Source organism: Trachymyrmex cornetzi, unplaced genomic scaffold (genome assembly GCF_001594075.2).
Source record: "Trachymyrmex cornetzi isolate Tcor2-1 unplaced genomic scaffold, Tcor1.1 scaffold127, whole genome shotgun sequence".
NCBI lineage: Eukaryota > Metazoa > Arthropoda > Insecta > Hymenoptera > Formicidae > Trachymyrmex > Trachymyrmex cornetzi.
Window position 1 is genome coordinate 2,300,076 of NW_017295839.1, and position 23,641 is coordinate 2,323,716.

The 23,641-nt window shown below is 34.2% G+C and overlaps 1 protein-coding gene across 1 annotated transcript in view; it reads right to left on the reverse strand.

Annotated features, from left to right (window-relative positions):
* brat (tripartite motif-containing protein brain tumor) overlaps positions 1–23,635 on the reverse strand; it is a 55,267-nt gene extending 31,632 nt beyond the window's left edge. Inside the window, 1 exon segment of the mRNA XM_018522076.1 lies at positions 22,195–23,635. The gene's annotated coding sequence lies outside the window, so the exon portion shown is untranslated.
* Between the last annotated feature and the right edge of the window lie 6 nt (positions 23,636–23,641).

The following is a 23,641-nucleotide window of genomic DNA, read 5'->3' on the forward strand; positions in this document are numbered from 1 at the left end:
GAATTTCAGCGGAAAAAGCAGCTTTGCAACTGTTGTAAAATTCTTTAATACGATTGGTTTATGCATTTAGATTCAGTAAAGCGTTAAGGCCAAGACCAATCATTTTAAAGAATTTTACAACAATTGCAAAGCTGCTTTTTTCTGCTACCAAAGACAATTTGGATCTCTAAACATATATAAAATTTCAAGCAAATATATAATGATTTTTCGATTATAGCTGTATTTATATAGGTATAATAATATTTCAAATCTGTTTAATACTGACAAGTCAAGGTACAAAAAGTCAAGGTACTACTGTAACTTCATTGTAAAAAAACTCACAATTATTTTTATCTTTTCGATAACGTGCAAAATACCTATAAATATTAATTATCACTTACTCGTGTTGGAAAAAAATACGCACAAAGATACAAAATCAATTAATAAAATAAGAAATAATAAAATATATATGATACAGTTATCTACAATAATTATCGTATATATGCATATGAATAAATTATTATCATAAAAAGTTCAAATTGGAAAACTTGATCGCTACATCATGCGATGAAGGCCAATTCAATTCAAGTATACAAACGGGAAATTTTCTCCTCCTTAAGCCGGACATTGAACTTCTTTTACAAATATTTTTGCTGAAAATCATTTTACGGGTCACTGATCATACGGTAGTTTCTCCGCGAACACGCGATAACGAGCGAAACTGGCGATTACGGAGCCGGGAGGAGTTAGGCATCTCAAGTAGGCGGGCAGCCGAATACAACACACGGGCGTATAACGACGTGGGGCTAACTATTGCATATTCGAGAGCGGGTATATTCGGTGTGCCGCTCAAGCGAGCGTTTATGCGTTGCCGCGCCAGTCCCATCGGAGAGATTACGGGCTGGGAGAGCATCTCTCCGTCGAGATTCGATTAAGCACGGCAGCTCAAGTCGCGTGTGCCAAGAGCTGTAGGGATTAGGATCGCGATCGGTTACTGCGGGAATCTGACTGACCGGTTCTTCGAAATCTGCTCCGTGAGCTGATTGCATCTCCATAAGGTCTAAGAGTCTCCAAATCTTCGTTGTCACGCTTTACATCTTAATCCTATCCATAACCCTCACCGAATATGCTTCCGGTCATATTGTAGATTCTATAAATTGAGCCAGTGAGTCTCTAACAATTGGAGAGAAAAATACATACTTTCCAAAAATGTTTAATCTTTGATTAAATTTTCTGACAATCGAGTTTCAAATTACATTTCTGTTCAGATGTAATTTTCGAGAATTATAAATCTTTAAACATATCGTATTCTCAAACGACAGTATAATTATACATATTTAAAAAAAATAAAAAGAATTAACAGTGCAAAAGTTTTATTTTATAAAAATTAAAAAAATATGTTTATAAGAAATTAAAAAATTTCATTTCACAATGCTGATTGTTCAGGATGTTCTTCATACTATAATGCAAAATGTATTTAAAGGTTAAATGTTCGGAGCACATGTTGTTCGCGAGAAGACAAATGTAAGACGCAACTCCGTACGTAATCGCGTTCGAGAAAGTTGAAATTGCAATTGTATAAACTTGAACAAGTCCTCGATGACGTTAGCGACTACGTGTGTCTTCGATCAATCGTATGGAGGAAGAGAGAGAATAAAAGAGACAGAGAGACCGTTACCTGTTCAAGGAAACATTTGATGATCGTCACTTTTGGTTAACCGGAAACGTGAGAACATCCTCCGAATGTTAAAACGAGATATCTACTCGTCTACGACCTTCCGCATTAATGAGCCGCCACACTTTCGTGGCTCCACGACACGAAATATCTCGTCGAGGCGCTCGTGTGACGATTTAAATTCCGATCTCGTGACGTCCGTATTGTAAGGATATATTCCAATGTCTTGAGAGAGACTTGTAAAAAATTTCCTACAGTCGATTTTTTGTAATGTCTACGGCTTCGTCTTAAAGAATATTAATTTTCTGTTAACGAATTATATAGACTAGACAAATTTCTTGTAATCCCTTACCGTTGAAAATAACCGAACCGTAACAATCATATTCTCTCTCCATATATTGTTACACATTTTGTATATATTATTATATTATCGCGAGATATTGTTAAAAACCTTTTAGATACATAATTTCATCAACTTGAAATTTTCATAGCGTATTAAAACATATTAAAGCGTATTAAAGCATTATGTTAAAATTCAATTAATTATTGCAAATTACGCATATTATTAATATGCATCATAATGAAATTATATTTCGATATTCGTGAAATCACTGCCCGACTTCCTGACTTTTAAATTTAAATAATAAGTTTGCGTATATAATGACTCTGTTTTATAGTCATATTGTGGCAAACGATAGGAATGTTCTTTCTCTGCGTGCGTGGCCCAAATGATAAAGCCGACCCAAGGACTTGGGAAACGTGGAGGCCATTTCCGGCGATAAATTTGCGTCCGACTGCGGCGCGTAGAGCCGATGTGTCGGTTTATTACTTTTAACGATCGTCGTTTGTTGCTGCGAAAAAGAAACTCACGAGGGGTAAATCTCGGACGTATCGAGCGCGCTTATCTACAGGAGTGGTGCTAGATAAAGAATAACGATGAGAATTAAATCGACACTTCTGTCGATATATCGGCCATCTGGTGCGGCGCGTTGCATCGGATGAACGCGACACGCGTTTTCTATTTGGAATCGAGAGAGAGAGAGAGAGAGAGAGAGAGAGGGTGGAGGATACTAGATTTATAAATTTCCATCCACATCTCGCTTTATTTAAATATGCAATGTTTTAACCCCAAGTTGTCAATACCTCGTTGCCGGAATACTTTGTAAGCAAAAAGATAAAGTAACATTAATATGATAATATTTTATCTTTTTCTGTTTGGAATTGTGAGAAAGAGAGAGCTATGAATTAATGACGTCAGAACAATTACTTTGAAAAATAGTTGCTTGTTTAATACAATTGGTGAGTTTAATATTATACTTAACATCGTCATAATAACTTTATTATGCATAATTATTGTTTTGAAAATTGTATTGAGTAAAACAAAGTGTAATAAATTGTATATATTGTTTAAAAAAGTATAGAAATATAGAAACTCTTACACTAAAAAAAAAATATTCTGATTATACAAACAAGAAGTACAAACAAAATAATCATATAAATTAGAATTCTATTGTAATTGAATTTCTGATTATCTCAATTTGAATGTTTGATATAGATTTAATTATAAGTGTGTGATTTGTACCTTCACGGTTGAATCTATTCATCTATAATTTTCGATTAATGCAACCAGACTTTTTCCAGTGAAAACTTCAGACGCCAACAGAATTGTATAATTTCAGAAATCATTATCGAAGTGTTTGATGGAAGAAGTTAAAAGGTTGAATTAAAAATTTATGTAGTCATTTTGCGTGGGAAGAATCCGCACATCGTGCAATACAACGTAGAGAGTGAAAGGCGCGTGGAACACCCTGTATATATTATGCGCTGTATAGTAAGAGGTTGACCCGTTCACTGTTAGTATGACGCGATGACGTGTTCGCAGACTTTCCGTGTGTGTTAGTGGAACGAGAATTCCACACGTAATTGTCCGTAACCTCGAGTTACAGCCGCAGGATAGTTTAAAATTTTCATTCGTGGTGATGCGAGTGTTTCTGACATTTCGTGGACATTTTTCAAATCGCGTTTCCTTTCGCGTTTTGTCCCCAGATAACATTTACACAGGGATTGAACTACTATCGATTCTCACTCTCGCCAAAATTGCTCCCATGAATTGTTGAAACGAAAAGACGCGCCCTATTACGCAATAACACAGATAGGAAATGAGAGTAATGAAATATGTACGTACTTGGTAAATATTCACAACGAATAATCGTTTACACGATAAACATCGGAATTTGCAATGATTTGGAAATTTTAAATTTCTATCACATGTTCAATTCCATAATAAACTCTGCGGATTACGAAACATTGTTTTATCTCAATGACGATATTAAAATAACCTACTCAAGAAAGAAAAATTATTTCACATAAAGTAAAAATAAAAAAATTAAATTTCATTTCCTCTTAAATAAATTGTTTTTGAAAAATATTTTATATATTGATAAATTTAACATTTTCGGTAATTATACGAGAAATATATACAAAATTTTTAATAATGTCTAAGCGAACAAAAATATTATAATATTATAATATGGATTAATTACATAAAAACTTCGAAAAGTAGCTTTGTGATTGATAATGGTGATTTTAATATTGTTACTTAACATAATAATAATAATTTTATTATGTACAATTATTATGCAGATAACATAAAATAATCAAATCATATTATATGAACAAATGCAGATTGTATAAAAAATATAATATAACATAATTAATATTACAATATATAATAATTAAATTTCAGCATTCTTTGCCGTAAAAATTAATAGTAGTTGCAATGTAAAAATAAAATTGCTTAAAATAAGTTAAACTAAAAAAGAGCATATAAATTATACGTAATATACATAAGCTAGTAAATATATCTATAAATCGTGAAAAATCATCTATAACGTGAAAATTGTATTGAGCAAAACAATACATAAAATCATGATCACTCGATAAATCTCAATAATACTTTTATTTCATGTGGTATTTACGTAAAATAAATAAATATAAATCAGAAAAAAATACAGTGTTTAAATATTATGAGAGAGGATGCGCCGTAACAGCGCTGAAATTCTAAAACAACACATATCGCAAATTACAATACCTCCAAATTGCTCGATGCAGTTTTGTAACTGAAAGCCATGTTATGTTTCACCCGATTTATTATCGACAACAACAACAATGATAAAAAACATCAACAGCAAAATTCGACTTATTTTACAGCATAACTTAATATAGTATAACATTGAAAAAGAGAAAAATGAAGGTCGGTATGAAGATAGATTCATGAAAGTAAAATAAAAAAGATGTTCGTTATGATTGGCTTTCCTTTTCCTTCATCACTGATTTTTCATCGCAGTTTTATGAAAATTATATCGTTAGCTACCGAGCTTCTACATTTCATTTATCTCAATTAAAAAATACAACTCTCATATATTACAACAGCATAGTATATCATGATATAGAATATACGATATCTCATATAATATAAAAGAAATAAAAGTAAATCACAAATTCAGATTATCTACTTTAAAATTAAAATACCATTATTTGATTTTAAATTTTCAAATGAAATGCCGGAGTAGAAATTTCAGGTTGAAAAGTGCGAAAGGGCAGATATTCTACAAGAGAAAGAGAAAGCGTGTCAAGGTCGCATATCGAAGCGTGAAGATCTAGCAAGTATGGTGACGAATGATCTGTCAATTCAAGAAGTCACAAACGATTAGTTGCTACAAATCTCTCACCTATGAGATAAAAATATTTTTTTAATTACTGCAGGAAAAATATTTACAGCCTGCACACTTGATAAATAGAAAGAAAGATACACCAAATGGAGTAAAAGAATAAAGTTTTAATACACAAAGCAAAATGGAGCAAGGATACAGCGCCGCAAGCGCTTTAATCTCCGTTTCCTTGGCATAAGTCCTTTCAGAAATGTTCTACATTAAGATTGTTAACACAAAGCGCGTTCCTTCCTTTCTCAACAAATCAAGAATTGGATATGCATTCTCCTGGCATATGTTTACTTGAGCGAAGAAAAGCGGCTGCGAAGATCAGGTATTTTATGCATTTAATAATGCTTGATGTTTTTAAAAGCTGCAATTGTTAGAAAGAAGAAATACTTTTTTCTCCGACAATCTCAATGTGCAGCGAAACGTTATTTGAAATGCTTGCAATTCTACAAATATATTGAATAAAGATGACTCAATCTTTGTATAAAACATACTATTATTTATTATGTCATTATTATGTTCACACGAATTTTCTTCGGATACCTCTTGGAGTTTATTAATATTTTAAAATATGTTTGATTTGGTACTGTTAAAATTTAATACTTTCTCAATAAAAGAATGTATTCAATGAATGTAATGGATTTAGTACAAATCCATAAAATTTGAAGTTTTAAAACTCACCGATTTATTTCTTTCTTTTAAAACTATGAGTAATTATTTACGATAAATTTTTATACAGTAAAAATTTTATTATTACGTTTTAAAATCCCTGGTATATTCGTTTATTATCGATCAAGTAAATATTTCAAAAAGCTATTTATAACTGTCGATAATAGTATTATTGTTGCACATATTACAGGCATCATGCTTTTATTACTTAGGAGACTAACTAGTATTGATCGGAGCTTCTTATTTTAGAGGCCAAGGTGCCATTTTTCTTCCACACGCGTAAAACATTAGCCCGGCGACCGGCGGAGAATTTAAATTGCTCTAGGCATTAACTGTTAAAAATGACGGGCTGTGCTTGACTGGTTCGATAGTCTTCGGGAACAGTCTGCTATTCTAGTTCTCGTAATACGTTCGTTCGTGGAGCGCGTAAATCCTACACGCGCGAGCACCTTTTATCTGCGGTGGCCTCGCCAACCGACTAAAAAGGACCGGTTCGCGATTAATCGGTTGACTTAGTCAATAGATTCTCGATGCGATCGTTCTTAACCTAGTTTTCGCAGCCGTAAAATCGCGATCTGTCGTCCCTCAAGACTCGCCGAGACTTCCAACAAAAGATCGTAGCGATCTATCAATATTATCTTAAAGCGTAATATTGATGGATCGATGATATTCATCGACATCTAGAATGGACCGCTGATGGCAATGGTGGGGGTAGAAAGACGATTAGAGTGAGAGGCAGGAATAATAAGATCGTTCTTTCTCTGTTTAATGTTGTTTCTAACTACTGTTGGATTAACAACAACCAATCAGGCTTCAGTAAACAGAGAAAGAACGATCTTATTATTCCTGCCTCTCACTCTAATCGTCTTTCTACCCCCACCATTGCCAGCGGTCCATTCTAGATGTCGATGATGATAGTACACTGAAAAAAGAAATTTACTAAATCTTAATACATATTTCTTCAAATAGTACTCTCTAAATTTCTTGAATAGATTCACTCCAAAAAAGAGAGTAAGATTTCTTTCCTTTGAAATGAATCTCAATCCTAAAAAAAAAAAGTAAAAATCTGCCACTCTTATTCAAGAGTGCAAATTTTTCATTCTTTTTCATTAGTGGCAGTATTTTAACTCTTTTGGAATAAAATTTTACTCCAAAAAATTTAGTACTAAGTAAACATTTATTTACGATAAATAAATATTTACTCAATGAAAAATAATAATTATATCAAATCAACGGTTCCTATATCAAATAAATATATGTTCACATTCGATAAATATTTACTTAAAACTATTCAAAGAAATATTTATTAAAATTTAGTAGATATTTTTTTCAATGTAGCTATGTGCTTTTTATAATTAGATGTGATGAACATAAGAATTTTGTCAGTTATTAAAAATCATAAAATGTAAAAATAGACATCCAATTTTGAATATCGATTACAAAAATATGACATGTAAAATAATATTTCAATAAATTGAAGATTAAAGAGAATCGTTTAAAATTAAATACAGAGTGACTAATATAATTCCGTGCAAGCCAAGACAGGATCTTACGAAAGCAAATTCGGTCACAAAAATTTAAAAAAAGAAAAGACGCAGAAAGCTGAAATGCTTATATTAATTCTTAACATTTGTTGTTGCTTTAGAGAATGTTCATTTAATCTCGAGGTTTCTACACGAAAGGAAAACGAGAATCAACCTGAGCGTAATTATATGTCAAATATAAAAAGTTTTTTAAAAAGTTTGCTTTAGTAACGCAGGTATGTTTACAGAGAAAGGTAAATCTTTGATTATAAAATACATTTAAAGAGGGGATCGTTTCCAGAAAATAAACTTTTAAATAGATGTTTATTGAAAGGGGTATGGTTAAGATTTTTTCGTATTATAATAAAAGAAAGAAAGAATTAAAAAGTTACTCTTATAACAAATAAAATTTTCTCAAAGATATAATAGAAGTAAAACTAGATATTTCCTTTGAGACCACCACTGTGTATTGACTGCCACTCTCAACAATTTTAAAGCACATAACTATTGAAGACTGTTCTTCGTGTTCCCTCGAGGGTTTCACTGTTAAGAATCATACTTACACGACGAAATCCTCAGCGTACACTCATTAAGTGAGTCGTTCTTATTTCTATAGACTTCCAACTTTTTTATCCTCTCGTTGAGAGTCATTCTCAACTCTATTCATTGAAGAGTGTTCTCAGTCATCGAGAGTTGCTCTTGAGAGCGCAGAGAAATGTATTCAAATACATAACGTAAGAAATTTACATATTGCACAATATTGATGCATCTAGGGTAACTCGATCACAATCTATCTTTTTACAAAAACCAACTCCGTATATTTGTGCGAAGAGGAAAAGGTTACGTCCACTTGTGCGGCAAGTTAAATTACCACGTATAAAAAGCTTGAGAAAATGGTTGATGAATATATACATAAAAAGCATGATAAATATAATAAGGCAACACGTATTCCTGACTCTTCCATCGTTCTTGTGTGTGTGTGTGTGTGTGTGTGTGTTTGCACGAATCCCATCATAAATTCACCTATCGTTACCATCCTAGATATCTAACAGACAGACTACGTCGCACCATAATCTCCGTCACGCTATTAGTAAAGTCCCTTCCGGTCTTATCGCATACATGTCTGATAAATTACTCTTTTATAATAGGTACTACATATAGCCATGGTAAAGTCCACAGGATGGTAAATGTGTCATATCAAATATATTGAATATACTTCAGTTAGTTTATTTAAAAGAAAAATAATAGACATGTAATATAATTTATGAAACAAAAAATATATATATATATGTGTATTTATATATTTTTCTCAATTTTAAAAGTAAATGTACTTTCCTCTCTCTAAAATTTCTCCAACATTTTCCTATAAATTCTGCTGCGTTATATTTTACTTGTTATTAACTTCAAATTAAAAATATGAAACTAAAGATATTCGTTATTAATACAGAGAATATATAAACTTTGAGAAGAAAAAGCGTTATTCGCAAATTCCACTCGTCTCTATACGCCGCGCCGGAAGTAGCGGTTTTATTAACCTTTTAGTTCAAGCGATTCGTGTCGCAGAGGGTTAAAGACCGCCATGCAAACGCGAGTCGTGCGTGTGATATCGATCTCGCGTCGAGCGAATCGGCTCCGCACACGTCACGTGGCCGATGTGGAACACGCGTGGAACAGCGTGCTCTCGACGAGCGAGCGACTAAACGCAAGACCCCTTTTCACGCCAACGCGCACGCGATATTACGAACGCTCTCGGACGAGCCAGCGAGGGCCAGCGAACGAACTATGTAACTCTCGACATTTAACATTTATGCGCAACTACATTGTATGATGCACATCATGGAATTTATGTGTGACATTAGCCTCGCGATTCCGAACCCCTGAAGTCATCAAATAGGCTCGAAGAAACGAAATTATTTTTAGAATTTGAAGAAACTTTATAAAATTACACACGAGTCTCTTTAATGAGACGTAATGAACTATTTTCCTATCAACTTGAAGTTGTGTACGATGTCATTTATCTTCTTGTTGGATAATACCATGCAACCATGCGCGAGAGAAAGCAAGAGAAAGGAGTGTGGTTTTTGAATTTTGCATTTCCTCAGCGAGTTCATCTTAAATCTCGTCATTAACATATATTATTAAATATTTAAAAAAATATGTTAATAAAAATGATTAAATCGGATTTATTGAAGCTTAAAGTTCTTTAATGTTTGAGTATTTGAGTTACATGACATTTGTGTATCTCTAAGATTATTCCTTTATAGAGCTTTAATTCTCAAACGTTTATAATAAAACGCGAGTGATAAACCGAAGAGATCGAGAAAGATACTGGCATTTCGATAAAGAGGATACGCAATGTGTATGCAGCTTAACGACTTCCTCTCGAATCACAGTTACAGCCGGCGCGACGAGTTGTGAGGTAACAGCACGCACGGGAAGACATACCCTTTCACTTTGGCATTTCACTCTCGCGAGATCGAGAGGCTGTCGAGATGGCACGAGTCGACGACAGTGAGCGAAAGTACGAAAAGCGATAGTGGAAAAGTCGCATGCGATTACGTCAAAATGGAGCAAATATAAAGCTACTGTTGTTGTATCTATATATAGAATATTCTTATTCCGTCAACTTTTTCGTTACATTTTTAACACGCAACCGCATAACATTTATCATAATCGCATATAAATATTACTTCATTAAAATGCGGAAATTAATTCTTATGTAAAGCCCGTTTTGCTTGAAATAGGTAATTACTCTTTCTTAGAAACAAAATAATTTCCGCAAATAAATGGATAAAATTATAATTTATAATTAATTCAACTTATAATGGTGTATAATTTATTCTTATTTTAAAATGCAAAACGTAAGAATGTACAGTTCATTCTTGTCGTTTTTGCGCGCGTTTTGGTCCACTTCTAAAATATCGATTCGTGCCAATATGCGGAATCCAATATCTGTCTTGAATTGCTATCGTGTGACGCGACGCGACGAAAAGTAAGACTGTCTTACGAAAGATTGACTATTAGAAAGGCTAAAGTATCAAAATACACGGAATAGGAGACTTCGGATAAGCTTCGCGATTTTCATGACATCATTCCATTAAATTGACGCTCTCATTCTCACGTAAACAAATATGTAACAAATATCGTGTTACCAAAAATTTCCCGTTCTTATAAAACTTGCAATATTTTTCTAATTGATAAAAGCTATAATTATAAATGATTTTTATATATTTTTCTATAGCTTTTCATACATGATACGTATAGGCTAAACGTAATTTTCAGATTAACTTTCTAATGTACGGATTGAGATAGATGATTCGAGATAGATTGATGACAGCAACGTTAAAGGAAAGTGTTATTTATAGAATGGGAAAGATTTATCATCATTAGATGTAGTGATAGTTGTATCGACAAACTTGTAGAAGCAAACATAGTCATTGTGCAAACCTCTATATATCCATTTGTAGATCATATCCCTTATAATAATATACATAAGGAAAAGTGATTTAATTAAGGACCAATGGTACCCTCTATTCTAAATCATTAATAAAATAAATCATCTAACATGAACGTGTTGATAATGGCACTTGATAAATGCACGTCAGGAAGGTTATACTTTACATACATACATATATATATATATGCAACGTAATAGCAAAAAATGTAATAGCAAAAAAGCTTAGAGTTAACGGTAATCACAAGTTATTCATATGCTATTTACCAGATAGCTACTATTCATCATGTGTACTCTCTCGAGTCACGATAATTATGTGATTAGTATAATGGAATCTTTTAATTAATATATGTTCTACACACAGATAAAACTAAATCAATACTATGACATATTTTTGAACTAACATATTTTGACTAACGACATATTTTTTCAATTTTCTCATATTAATCTCGTAAACGAAATCGTCATATTGCGTTGAAGTTTCAATCGACAAAAATAACAAATATGATTTTGGACATAATCTTGCTTAATTGAATAAACGCGATTATAAATAAATAAATAAATTTTTTAAATTTCACGAATATTTGAATATATTCGGTGCGTTTCACAGTCGAAAGGTAATATCCAATTCCACAAACCATCCTTATTTTTGTAATTTTTTGAGCAAACGCAGTGTGCTTCGTCAAATACATAATACAATTGCGCGTCTCATTTTCGACGCTATTTGTTGTTTATTGAACAGATGACAATGTTCAATCATTGTTCTCAGCACAATCATTGTCCGGTTTCTATATTGAGAATTTGTCCGATATCTATTGGAAACTAACTCTCTGGAAATTGTGTACGTTTATCTCCTCGGACCGGACTTGGATTTAATGTTAAACATGGTTACCTTGAGCTGCGTCAAACATATGCATACTTGGAATAAAATTTATGCTGGCAGATAATTCAGCGCACGCTATTAAAATATTACTCATATTACTAATTAGTTATTTAATTGTTGGTGCGAGGTATTTATCATTAAGCAACATAAAATATGTAAAATACGTATAATTACTCCGAGAGAAATAAGCTCGAAGTAAATAATTTTCAACAAGATTTACAACTCTTATTTTTTAAATAAAAACAAAATTTTTAACCAAAATTTATTTACAATACGGAATAATACGTCTTAATGTTTATAATAGATTTTATAAAAATTATGTAATGAAATACTTTAAATTTAATGATTTATTTACGTTATTTTGTAATAAAAATAATAAAAAAAAACTTATTTTTTCCTGGAAAATTATTAAATATTAGGTCCCTACTACACAAATTTTTGATTTATTTCATATCATTGTGACGTACAAACGGTTACTTCATAATAAAAGATCTTATGACATGAGGTGATCTCTGTAAAGAAAATCTTAGTAACAGATGGATAATCGCATAAGAGCTGAATAAATCTCGATTTTAGAAAGGTCTTTGGTGCAATAACAACGTAAGTGGATTTATGCTCTTATTGCGCTCGACTGCCCAGATCAGAGAGTTTCCTACTATGTAATTATGTAACATGCAAGACAGCCGTCGTCTTACTCCTGTATAACGCGAGATACGCTTTCGTCTCCGCAACGATAGAACACGCGGGAGCTCGAACACAGTTTACTTTCGCTGTTTAAGGCACGTCCACACATTTTTCATAGCTTTGGATAAATGGCACAGAGGTCGCATAGGGTAATCCTCTTGGTTAGACGTAACTCTATTTTGTAAAGTGTGTCAAACTTTTCGACGTTGCAACGACTAAAACGCAATTATCACATCACGTTTCCACAATATATAGCGACTTTTAAAAAAATAATTAGAAAATTTATAATTTTAAAAAAATAAATATATTATATATATAAGTTTGTAATATAAAATTAACATCTGTTACAGCATACGACGATTTGTCAATCGATAAATGTAAAATAAGCCTTTAAATAATCTGTATTTTTTAACTTTTTTCACTATTCCTATCAAAGATATTAACATCAATTTCAAGGAAAAAAGAGATATCAATAACACCACAAACGACAGGTATACACTGCGATTGATTTAAACAGCGGTCGTTGCGAGATAAAGCCAATCGATAGGCAATTAGATGGCTCGCGTTCGCGCCGAACGAAAAAATAATTATCACAACTATTCAAACCGTTGAACCGATCGTTATAAACGCACACTAATAATTATCAACATTTCCCCGGAACATTGACGCAAACAAATTACGAAATTATATATTTTATTTAGTTTTTCATTCAAAAGTTGATGGACTAATTTGAGATACCCGGACGCAACATATTAATTATACAATAATAATGATACGCGATGTTTTGGAGGCATAAGCATATTTTGATTTTAGCATAATTAATAACATGCCTCTGATTGTTAAAATATCGTAATTCACAACTAAAGTGTTATATGTGCTTTAATCTTTTATTTATTTATTGTTATATATGCACGTTCATTTGACTTGGTGTTCTCTCAAGGCTAATAGCATCTTTATAAGTGTATGTAATACACACTTCGTCACATGTATGCATTTTATTTCGACAAGTCATTGAAATCTTGTCTTAACGTAAGTTTTAAAACGTTTTATTATCTAGACTGAGATATTTTATTGTTTGTTCAATATTTCAGGCTGTTATCTAGATTGAGATATTTTATTGTTTGTGTTCAATATTTTAATATCTGACTTACGATTTAAATATTCTGCTAAATACGATAGATTGGTTGATGATTTTTATTTCTGGACTTAATTTAAATTTTAAATTTGCGATATATTTTCGGTTCTATATCTCTTATATATTCTTACATTGTCGATTGTAATGTAATGCTCAATATTTAATTTATTGACTTTTTTATTCTACACTGATTTTGTTCGACCCAAATTCTGGTCTGTATATATTTTTTATTAATATACAGGGTGTCCCAAAGTAAAACAAAGTTCTGAGAATTTTTTCAGAATTTTTTATCAACTTTTTAGTATTGCGTTTTCTTATTTTTACCAACATGAGAAAATACGGTACTAAAACATTTTGAAAAAATTCTGAAAAAATTTTCAGAACTTTATGAGAAGAAAATAAATGATTTTTGTCTCTTGCAACTTTTCTATAAAGTTGATAGTTTTTGACTAAAAAATTATCCAAGACCAATATTTGGCAATTTTTAATAATTAATATCTTGTTAACTATCGCGAAAATTGCAAAATGGTACAGGACTTTTCGACTCAGTTTAGTCCACTCTATTTACACAAAAGCGATTGGCAAAAACTTTCAGGACACCCTGTATACAATTTTTATATATTATTATTTTGTATTGGTTTGTACATCGATTTGTATTTTAATTTTAAATTATATATTCGTGCAGTAATAAAGTCACGAAATAAATCGGGCAATCTTGTCTGAATCTCATCGCTCTCGTACGTCTAGCTTGTTTACTCAATCTTTCAGGAATTTCACACCGTATCCATTTCAGGTACTCGGCGCTTGCTCAGACGTTTCCTTCGACATTCTTCTTACCCTATTTTCCGAATAAACTGTGTGGTTCATGAAAAATACGATCGGATTCTACCATCCTGTGCTACGACACTATTTCCATCGGATATGGGATCTCCTCGTCTGGCGCTTTACTGAAACTTTGATGTAACGAAAAGCGATTACGCGCGGTCTCGCGCGTACGCCGGCGATGACGCATTAATCGCAATGACACTTTAATACCGGGGAGGACGTGGATATTTATGCGTTGGCTTTATCGCGGTGCAAATATTAACGGCTGCGTGAACCTGTTTCCACCTAAACACAATTGCGTCGAAATTACGTTCACAAAAAAGAGCTTCTCAAAAACAGCGAGGAACAAGTATAGATTTCTTTTTCGAACTTTTTTTAGAACCTTTTTTAAAAAAAGTTATTAAAAAAATCTTTACGCAAAGTCCAGTAATAAAGAATAAAACATCGAAATTCAGAATTGAATAATAGTTGCACTGTTCGTTAACATCATTTTTACAACATGATTAAAAGTAACTATAATTAATTACAAAATTACCGTTTTTATAAAATATGTATGAGAATATAACCGGATATGCCATATGACTAGATATGAGCAATTTAGAATTTACACAATAAGCCATGTCGCTCAAAATTTAGTTGCAGTAGATTATTCAAATACGAATTTGCATGTTACATGGTTTTACGTCACGTTTAATAAACGATAATGTAATATAATATGTTTTTGTTTGGCTAAGAGTCCAGTTTTGCAATCTTTGAATGTATATGTACAGAATGAGTCATCTTGAATCCAACAATAAAAACATTTACAATACAGATTGCATCGCATGTTGCCATTATATCAAATAACGACTTCTCTAAAAGTGTCTATATACTTTTAAAAATAAGGCTAGTTTACATACAAAGACAATTTAAAGATTACATCTATATATATATACTATAAATACATAGAATAGATCAAAAGTATTAATAGTATTATATAAAATATTTCAGAAAACTTGGAAGGAAAATAGTTCTATTTCTGTACCTATTAAAAAGTAAGAGAGGAAAAATATACATAATTCTAAATCACTTAATTTAATACCTCAAAGACCAGATGCTCAGAAGCGAGACGTTCTATTGGTTTGATAATGGTGAAATGACTTGAGATAAAAGCAAGTAGAAGTTGTTTCAATCATCTCGCTGGCACGCAGAGAATTCTTCAACTGTCACGTTTAAAGAATCGTAATCAAAAAATATTTTGTTAGTTATCTTCTAGTCTCAAATATAATATATCGATTCTACTTTTCGTAGATATGAGAATTATTATTTTAAACATAAATCAAATTTTACGATTTAAAACTTCCGATTTCAAACGTCATGAACTTTACACAATAGCCTGAAATTACTTATGTTTTATATACGCCAATAGACATGGAATGTAATAGTGTAGGTGTAGATAAATTGTTATATTTTTAGAAGTTTTATTCTTCAGCCTTTTATTCGGCTAGATTGACGATTTCGCTCATGCGAGCGCTCGAGAATCTCACGTAAATTCTTTGTTCTCATCGGACGTGTCGAACGCAAGCACAGTTCATCATTGAAATGGATTTTCGATCAGTTCATATTGAAAAGGGCGTTGATTATTATGGCAACGAGAGAGCAAATTTATTGGACAATCAGAATAATGTAATAAATATCACTTAAAGTAATGATTATATGCATTTTACTATTTAGTACATTATTACATCACTTTGATCATTATCAATAAACGATAGCCACTCATTTTATTATGCCAGATTAAATAACTTTTGCACTTTTAAGCTTATTAAAGTTCCTAAACTTTCGTGTTTTCTAATATAACAAACTTTCTTCAACTTATAAAGAACTTATTTTCAAATAGCCAGAATTTCAATAATCATTTCAAAAAAACAAAGTTCTGCCATTATTAAACCAGATATATGTACTTAAATAAAAATACATTCTCATAAGAATAAGCTTCAGCAATTAGTGGTACAGCGGAAGCTGGTAATTAAAATAACCTAATTTTAACTGTCGTAATAAATCATATATATGTGACGTGTTCGACTGCTGATTTAGTATCAAAACTTCTCTCTCTCTCTCTCTCTCTCTCTCTCTCTCTCTCTCTCTCTCTTTTTATCAATTAGAAAGCGACAGAGAACGAAAATAAAAACACAGGATATCACGCAGGCCATAAATGACGGACCGATTTGATTTCCGAAGTCAGCGCGGGCGGGACAGAATTTTAATTACTCGCTTGTCCTACAGAAAATTGATGTTCCTCCATTTCGTCTCTCTCCCCTCTTTTTCTTTCTAGCGCGATCCACGCATTGTCCTCTCCTTTTCCACCAGCATCCATCGATAGAAACGCTGCGTTACGTGAAATCAATGGGCCGTCCGTATGCGACGCGCGTTTCATTTTGCCGACAGTCGAAGCACGAGAAAATTTTGAAGAATGTTTCATAAAAACGCGCGCACGTGTGTATGTGTGTGTGTGTAATTGTATATTTATACAGCGTCATTACATATTTATATAACAGAGATCTACTTTTACAATTTTATTCTATTTTATAGAGATCGCTAATTTTATTGGTGAATTTATTCTACCTCCTCAGTTATCAATGTTAGATATTCTAACCCTCTGGAGCTGACAGTGAATCTATTGAACCTACTCAATTATTTAAATCCACAAGCTATGAAAAATGTCAAACAATTTAATTTTCTTTGTGTTACATCTGTAAAAAAATTGTGGATTATATATTCCGAGAGGTTGATCAAACACTGAGGTAATTCAACGGCAAACAAAATTTTGGATAATCAAAGGTAATTTTTTAGCGTTCTCAAGTACCTTTTTATTTATACTTAACTTGATTAATCGCAAAATTTTTAATTTAACGCTACGTTGTGGTATCGTTTAACAAAGACTTACTATTGGTGTTTTTTTTAAAAATACTTTTTTATTTTATAAAATATCTATTAAAATTTATATTCAATTGGATATTGTTTTGTTAGTATAAAAAAATCTCAAACGTGCGAGTAGTCGAACTTGTTACTATTTATTTATATATATATAATACATATTCTGTTTGCGAAATTTTTCTATTTTTGTATTCCTGTATGCAATAAATATTTATTTCGTAAAATTGCGTTTTTTTTTCTATAAACGGTAAAAATCTAAAATCGATGTTCTCGTAAATACTTGTTATAGTGGTCTATAAAGATATTCTAGGGACGCCGAGTGGCTCGCTCAGTGAGATTGACTTGCAATCTGTGGATCCAGGTTTGATCTCACCTACGTCCCGCAATTTTTCGCGTTCGCCGTTCGGATTCGGCGTTAAACTGTAGGTTCCCTCGAGTGTTGACAAACTTTAAACAGTAGGAATATGCCATTACTATCAAACGCAAAAACATAAACGAGCTTCTGTCCCTAAAAGGCGAAAAAGCTAAAACTGATACGCATGGTACTGTGACCCAATAATAGGGTCGGAAAACCATACAGAGGAATTTACCAAGACTGAGGTATTCTAGAGTGATCTAAAGAAATAATATTTTATATACTCGCATAAGGTAATCTTAGATGAGCAAAGTAAATTTGGAAAGGTCTCGGATAATCTCAGAAAATATCACGTAATTTTAAATAGTCTCAGGTAATCTTGGGTAATATGAGGTAGTATTTAATAATCTGGAATAATTTGAGTTAATATTAGGCGATCTTAAGTAATCCGAGGTAATTTAAAGGTAATCCGTATCAAGAGTAACTTTTGTACACTATAATCGTTGACCAACCCCTCGAATTATTCTTATTAAAATGTACTCAATATTCATTCTTTTTTATATAAGTTATGTCATCATTTTGGTTCCTTGAAATTGATTAATCTTTCAATTAACATAAATTACATTAGCATAAATTAACACAAATTAGTTTTATAGATCCAATATCAATAAATGTGTCACAGAGTTTGATGTCAGCTCTAAAGGTTTAACAGTCAGATCTCAAGAAAAAAAATTTCTCTTGTTTCCATTCCGCGCTTGACAGATTACACAAAGTAGACACTGGCTGCATGTCACTTTCTTCGCTCACGTCTTGCGCAATACGTTGTTCCCCTCTGTCATCGACGAAGTTGCGAGCTGCCGGAAGTGGCAATCTCGATGTATCGCATTGACACGTATGCTTTTGAATAATTAACCACTGTCAATGACAGGATCGCAGGGAACGTCGCTCTCGAACGAGTGTCTAATTAAGCTCTCCTCGGTACTCCACCGACAAACGCGGTTAACTTTGTCATGACGCGGCGCGGCAATTTTCAAAGGCCCGCTGGCTCTCGACGCGCATTTAGGGCTAAATGTGGCCGTCCGAGTCATGTTGCCATAAATGCATGGAGAAACGCGCCGGAAACCGACAACGTCTGACAGATGCATAAACCTTAAAGAGAAATAAATTCAATTTCTTTGCGACTCCTATCCATCTCCGTTATAGTATCTCCAATAAAACTAGTCATTAATAAGAAAAGAATCGTATTATACACGATAATTTTATACACGGAAAAAATGATGCACTAATAGCGTTAATAACAATAATCTAATTGAAAATAATCTTGTTAATTCAATAATAGTATAATATTAAACCTATGATTTTTTCCTGTTAAATTACTTTCGTTGTAAAAATTATTAAAAATTTTGCGTTCTTTTTGTATGATACAATTCTAATAATTTATTAAAACGCAAGCAATCCAGCAGGAAAAAAAATGCATTGTGCGGCTTCAATAAAACAAATCAGCCATGCTCTTATTTTAATAAAATATTATTTGTTTTATTAGTACTGTCATTAAATCAACAAGATTACTTTGAATTAAACTGCTGTTGGTTAATATTGTTAATACATAATTTTTTCCGTGCATTACAATAAAGGGTGATTTGTAACGCGGCGATACTATCATTGATTGTAACTATTCTTTTTATCTGAACATGCGATCCAAGATAGCAATCGTATAACTTTTCATAGAGCAGAAACGTGTAAAAAGCTAACATTTTCTCATTGATGATAATGGAAAAAATTTCCACTTTTCACGTTTCTATTCCATTGTGAGGTTGCCATATTAAAATTTTCAGAACTAGAACTTACAAGCCTGAAACCCGGACGCTTATAATTCGGATACCTTTGAAAAATCTCCCTAGGGATGCCCTAAAAAAGGATGCTATTCAAGAAAGAGGACGGAGGGCAACCCTACATGGAGAAAAATGTAAAGTAATAAACGCTAGAATTCCAGTAAATTTTATGGAATTGGCAGATCCATATAGGAACAGGCGCTCACTTATATAAAATTTACTTTACATTTCTGATAAATGAGCGATCGTCGTATAGTCAGAATGTAAGGTATTTTTTACATTTCATAAAGTAAATGTTGAGAATTGTTCGTGCTTAGTCTTGAGAATAGTATGATTTACTTTACTGCAAGGTAATAAAGTTACTTGAATGGATTTACTATAATTGTTTTGTACTTTTTACCTTACACTTTCGTTATTTTTATTTTCAAGCAAATGTAAAGTTCTCTCTAAAATTTTTGAAGTGAAATCAAATTCTAAAGAATAAAATCTCACATTTAAAAATTGATATTTGAGCCACTCTTTTTCAACAATGACTCAACTGTCACTTCTTTGTAACTCTTTAGAATAGATTCCACTCCACAAAGACTTTAAGAGTTTGTTTGGCAAAAATAGCCAGAATATTTTCACTAGTTTTCCAAAAATTACTCAACTATTTTTCTCCATGTATACTCCAGAAAAATTCTTGAAAATTCTTAGTTTAATATTATTCCAAGAAAAATTACACGATCACCACCCGGAACAAGAATCATTCGTCGAGACAGTTTTGGAGCGATTGGTACCGAAGTCATATATTCGAGAGACGAATATAAATTTCCCTCCGAATAGCTCATTTACGATCGCGTATACCACGATGTTCCCGCAGGAACCAATGGTACCGATCGCGTAAATGCTCCTGTTTACCACCGAGAAGACAATAAACAGGAATACGCAAACATCACCGACGACTTGTGTTTGCGCCCTCCCTGAAGGCGCGACAACGTTCTGGAAGCTTCGTGGAATTCTCTTTCAGGGCCGGAGACCATCTATACCACATGGAAAACGTGATTACAGCCGTAACCATTCAACACAACGGGCAGGGACGGAGATGGGAGAAAGGAAGGCTCCGACCGTGTCATTGTTCCCGGGAACCCGGGAATTCTTCAACGATCAAAAGCGACGCGCCGAGTCGTGGAATTTTCATCATTGAGAAGTCGCCGTGAAGCGAATGGGAAAGCGAGAGAATTCGATGAGATTCGACGAAATTGGGGCCCCTCGAGATGTTAACGCGTGGGAGAAAATACAACTCGACACGGTATCTCGATTGATGCGAGTGCTGACGAGAGTAGTGACGCACGACTATAATTCTACTTAACGCGGACGCGATTCGGAATCGCAAATCGCACAAACCGTACTCGCACAAGCCGTTCACGTTTCACGACGTTTTAACGCATCTCATCTACTTTAATGACGGAAAATTTTCGTTCAAGTTCGTGCAGAGTAAAGGCTACGGCACACAAAAGAACGTGAGGCAGTAAACGAAACCGGCCAATCACATTAGAGAACGTAAAGCAACCCTATTAGATATCAAAGAAGCAATAGTAATCCAGTCTCTTGAGTTAAATAACATTTGATTATTTTTAACTCCCATGCACACACACACTGAAAAAAGAATCTCGTTGCGTTAACTGTAATTCTGGTTAAAAATAGAAAAATGTCAGAATTTTCTGGTTGAATCTATCAGAATTCTAGTTAAGATAACATACTTCTAATTGATATGATTAGAATCTTTTCGTTCGTTCATTTTCACACAGAAATTTTTCTCAATGTGTGTCGAAATGTGAATCACTCCATTTCTGTGATTATTTTCAATGTAAACGTCCATATTAACGTATGCATTTAATAAATAATAAATTAAGAGTCAAATTTAATAATAATTTTCTTCAATTAAATTGCATAACTCAATCGTTTTAGTTAAATTAACGATATATCGAGTAAGAGCAGACTTATAGAAATGATTAAAAATAACTCAAATTGAGTATAATTTGACGTTATGAATTTAACAATGAATAACGTAAGCAGTAACGAATCTAAAATGTAATTTCCTTACTGCTTACGTCTTGCTGCCTAAAGTTTTTTTTGTGTGCCACGATCTTAAAGTTGAAAAATTTCCCAAAGTATTTGCGATTCGCCTTGGGCGTCACTAAAGATCTTCCTCCAATTTTCTTTCCACATGTTCGTGTTTCAATGTGTTCATTGTATTCGTTTCCCCATTTATTCTATCCCGTCACACACTTTTCGTTATTCCATTATTCCCTCATAAAGAAACGCCGGTTCTTTCTTCCGAGAAAGGAAGACCCAAAAGAAGACTGATTGAAAACCGTAAAATAAACCGTCTCTAAAAATAAAAGAATATTATACCCCTCGTAGAGCAATAACCAAGAGTGAGGTTCTGAGATGCGACTCCGGAAACCGAAAGTCATTTGGCAGCCGAAAATTCTCGAAAAATCGACGAAGCATATCCTGTACCGCCTTTTTTTTTTTTTAACCAGGCTATGAAAAAACTCACCGTAAACACGAGGATAATCCGTGCGCTGCCGAATAAATGTTTGAGCTTCCCGTTTGTGTCTCCCTTCAATCGCGGTACACTCCGCGGCACATGTTACAAGAAAAAAAAACCTCACGACGCGCGCGACGTCGTTTAAATCTACGCCGGAGCGAAGAACGGAGGATGCTCCGATTTTACCTTTTCACTTTCGTCCTTTCGCCTCCCGCTCTCTCTCTCTCTTTCTCGCGCTCTTTCTCTCTCCTTCTCTCTCCCTCGACCCTCGGCACTGACGAGATTCTCTCTTTCTCTCCGATTCTCGCGCGCACTTCTCAACCGTCGTTGTCGTTAGGTTAGGTCGCCGGTTCGTCGCGCAGGCAGGCAAGCAGGCAGGCAGGCAGGCAGACAGGCAAGGCAGGCCAAAAAATCCGAGAGGGTCTCGTTTCTCTCCTTCTTCCACTCTCACTCTTCTGCACTCTCGATCGAATATATATCGGTCCTTCTCCCTTTCACTCACAAATCGTGTCCCTTTTCGAAGGATGTCCGACAGGCAGGTACGCTACCGCTCCTTTCTTTCTTCCTCTCTCTCTCTCTCTCTCCTCCTTACTCCAGGATCGTCGCCCTGCGATATCGTCGGGATAGAAAAGTATAAAAAAAAGCAAAAAAACAACGCACAATGCACAAGTCGAGTTCGCGACGTCGCGTCTGTCTTTCGGAGCACCGGTGTTACTCGGCTCGCGCTGCTCTTGGCGGAGTATTTCTCCTCTCTCTCTCTCTCTCTCTCTCTCTCTCTCTCTCTCTCTCTCTGCCTCTCTTTCTCGATTTCGAGAAGGAGATTGTCGATCGAGCGAGCGTTTACACCGGCCGCTAAAATGTCAACAATGTCGCCGGGAGTAACGCGCACGAACGCCGTATATGTACAATACACAACGCTCGGTTTTGTTACCCCGCACCGTTCTCTCCCTCTTTCACGCGCGCGCAGATCCTGCCGCCGTCCTTTGTTCCTCACGTCTCGGCCGCTGCTACGTGACTGACCGCTTCGTGCGCGCCCGATGCATACGAGCCGCGCCGGAGACACCCGAGGTAGGATCCCGACGGTTCGTCGATCGGAAACGACCCTCGACGCGGAGAGCCGAGGGAGAAGAACCTTCCTTTGTTCAGGCAAGACCGAGCGGCACGACGACGATGACTGCGACGACCAAGACGACTCGTAACATAGTCTCTGCTCTCTTCTTCTCTCTCTCTTCCTCTCTTCTCCTCCCCCGATGCGCTTTTCTCTCGTATTATTTTGATCCTTCTCTTTCGCTCCCTTTTGCGCGTATGCACATGCCACACTCACGCACTCCTCTCGCTCTCTCTCTTTCTCTCTCTCACTCTTTCACTCGTTCTCTCTCGCGCTCCCCCTCTTACTTCACGTCGGCGATGCGAACGATCGCGCGGTCTGTTGGTAACTGAAACGACGCTCTAACGG